This window comes from Wasmannia auropunctata, unplaced genomic scaffold (assembly GCF_000956235.1).
Source record: "Wasmannia auropunctata unplaced genomic scaffold, wasmannia.A_1.0 LD335991.1, whole genome shotgun sequence".
In the NCBI taxonomy this organism is placed as follows: Eukaryota; Metazoa; Arthropoda; class Insecta; order Hymenoptera; family Formicidae; genus Wasmannia; species Wasmannia auropunctata.
The window spans coordinates 27,610-31,119 of NW_012026899.1; the positions used below are offsets into that span (position 1 = coordinate 27,610).

Below are 3,510 nucleotides of genomic sequence, written 5' to 3' on the forward strand. Positions count from 1 at the left end.
GACTGGAGTTCAGACGTGTGCTCTTCCGATCTGAGTTATAAGAGTTAACTTTTCTTTTGTTTAAATGCTCGCGCAGTTTGCGCAGTTCGCGCTGTTCCCCCACTTCGTCAAAAGAAAGGTCGCTCAAGATGGCTGCCATGACGTAGTTCCGTTCCCGGCTCAGCCTACCCCCACTACCGAAACCTTCTCTCCTGTGTCTTTTTACTCATTGGTATGAACTGTCTCAACTAACGCATGCGCGCTACGTTTTTGGCTTCACATATTGAAGAGAGTTGCGCTACTGTATACTGTGTCTGCGTGAATTAGTAAAAAAAAGCGTAGTTGACACAGAAACCAAGGCCGGAAAGATCGTAAAAAGAAAAAGCCTTTCTGGCAAAGGAAAACTTACTGCTAAAATGATTGACAAATTGACTGTTTACTATGGACTGGCTATTTGACGTAATCATGATTCAGTTGAGAAGATGAAAAATGCCAACTTGGGCAACTATGGGCAACTTATTATCACTACAATTCAACCGACGAGAACCCACAGCACGAGAAATGCCCGAGCGGCGAAGACTCCTGGTGCGAATGGCAAAAAGCTGCAGCTGCAAATGCTCTAGAATCATTTAAACACAGCTACACAGCCCTTCCTACTGACGTTCTGGAAGCCATGAAGCCCATTTATGAAGACTTGAGCAAGGACGCACTTTTGCAGCGATGTCTTGGAGGTTTCACGCAAAATAATAATGAGAGTCTCAATCAGCTTATTTGGAAAATCTCTCCAAAGTCAGTGAGTGGCACCTCTACAATTGTTGAAATTGCATCTAATGTAGCTGCATGTACTTTCAATGAAGGTTCTTTTGCTTTGTTGGCCTTTATGCAAGAGATGCACATCGGTATAGAGCCAAGTTCTCACGAATGGGCGCGACAAGTTGACGAATTGCGAATTAGTAGAGCAGAGGAGCAAGCGGCACACAACAGTAAAGAAGGAAGAGTTTTGCGTAGACAAATACAAAAAGATGCTCTAGATCAGCCCCCTCCGACTTAATACAAAATTGTGTACCAAAGTTGTCGCCGTTCACTAGATGGCGTTAGTAATCTTCCTGCATGCTATGGCGTGCGCGAATTTCATTCGTTCTGCTGGTTCTGCTTGTTTCGCTCATATATTATGCGCTTCACTGAATATTAAACAAGGAAAATTACACATCATATGACATATCACATTTAGCTTCTTGAGTTCTTTAATTACAATGTGTAAAATTGAATTATTTTTGCTATATTACTAATACTACAAAATTATGCAATTTACAGAGTAGTATAATTTTATAATGTTTATAATGTACATAAATGTAATATAAAATACATTTATGTAGGTACATTGTTGTATGACAAAAAATATGTAATAATAAAATTATATTTATAAATTTTGAAATTATGAATTTATTATTTAAATAATTATACATATAATTTTATTATAATTAAATATAAAAAAGATATTAGACAAAATAAAAAGAGATCATTTTATTTATATTTAAATATTTATTTTTATACTTATGTTGCTTATGTTTTACAGAATTTAGCTTGTTTTTTTAAAAACATATTACTTCGTATAGTATCTTGATTTTCTTGATTACATTTAGCAATATATTCTTGTATTCGCCTTCTTACATAATAATGTATTAATGCTGTTAATAATTCTGCACCATGAATTTCGCAGGGAAATGTTAATATATCGCTATCAATTACATCATTCATAATTTCTTCATAAACAAATTTAGATTCACAATGTTTTTGAAACAATAGCTCTATTCTATATACGAGTAAGTACATTCTTTCATGAGGTTGTATAAAATTACCATTAGTTTTTAAAGCCAATAAAGCAGTACGAGAATCCAGGTTTGATGTTTCAGTATTTATAATAGAATTTTTACACACCATGCAATTATTGTTTTCTAAAAATTTGTTGCATATAAACTCTATTGTGCAATAAATAATACAATTAAAAGTATCACACGATCCACATGACACGCTAGGCATGCAATCATTTTCAATAAGTGTTGTGTGCATAAACCAATCGTCATGCTTAACTGCATTTCTTAACTTTTCTTTTATAATATCAATCTTATTGTTAGTTGCTTTGGTAACTTGCTTCGAGTAAATTTCTTTGATTTCTGATAGTGTTATTAAAGGTTCAGAGTCTGAAGTAACTGTGCAATTTCCGGTTTTAGGAAGTTTTAAAATATTAAATGTAGAAAGAATTTTGTAAATTTGTAGAAATGTGGGTATTGAGGGATGATCATTACATCCACCAGCTTGTCTGATTATTCCAAAAAATTGCTGATGGAATAATAAAACAAGAAATACATATTATCACAAAAAATAAAATATAAGAATAGAGAGAATAGAGGGAGTAGAAACAAATATACAGGGAGTGGTATAGTTGTGCTTGTAAAAAATAGAAAACACGACATGCAAATTAAAAGTAATCATAATAAAAAATATTTTTCTCAGTTAATAAATGTTGAAGAAATATAATTAAGAAGTTCATCACACCTCCAAAGCATCCTGATTAATTTTTCCAGTTAATACATGCGAAAAACCATAATTATTTACTAAATCTTTTATCAAATCTAACGTAGAACTCAAAGTCATTCGAAGACCTTCTGCAGTATCTTTTGTCAAAAATGCCTTCTTGGGAATTAAATTTGAATCTACTTTACTTTGCCATTCATTAAGTTTGTCCAATGATGATTGTATTACCTATGAATAACATAAATATTTTAGAAAAATGGCTATAAATGTTTTAACTTTTTATACTAACAGTCACACTAGTAACACTAACTGTTTGAAACACACCTTAAAATCATGATTATCTGGTATTACACCCATATTTATATTTTTTCGATTTAAGGCATCAAATAAATCATTCATCCATTCACAAAATTGAGCAGTATTTTCGCAGTCTGCAAGCACTGAATTGCATTCTCTCCAATAACGTAATCCTTTGGCCATAGACTGACTAAGGACCTTTAAAAAATGACAAAATGCAAAACATAATATTATAAAGTAATTAAATTGAATTATTAACTTACTTGAACAGCTAAACGAACTCTCATTTTCAATGTGGTGTTAAGATGTAAATGATTAAACGTAATTTTTGGACATACTCGAAGATTTCCTAGTACAGTTTTGTCTAAATTATATACTTTATTAAAATATTCCCATTTAATAAATTTTCGTTAGGATCAAGCTAGAAATAAATATATTGTTATAAAAATAAATACTTGTAACGTTTTTTCATACAAACGATTTCTTATTGTTTTCATGAGATGTGAAGTATCCGAGAAAACATATATTTTTCGATCTGATATAAATGGATGCTCAAAATAATTTTTTAAATTATGCATTTTTGCACTTAGCCCCATCTCAGTCCAAAATTTCCGATTTGGTTTTGCACCATCACTTACAACAGCATGCACTTTTGCTCCAATTTTTTCAAGTAAAATAATGGCTTTAACTATAAGTTTT

General features: G+C 31.9%; 1 pseudogene; it reads left to right on the forward strand.

The window, feature by feature from the left end:
• Window positions 1-1,030, forward strand: part of LOC105453952 — a 1,337-nt pseudogene extending 307 nt beyond the window's left edge.
• Window positions 1,031-3,510: the final 2,480 nt, after the last annotated feature.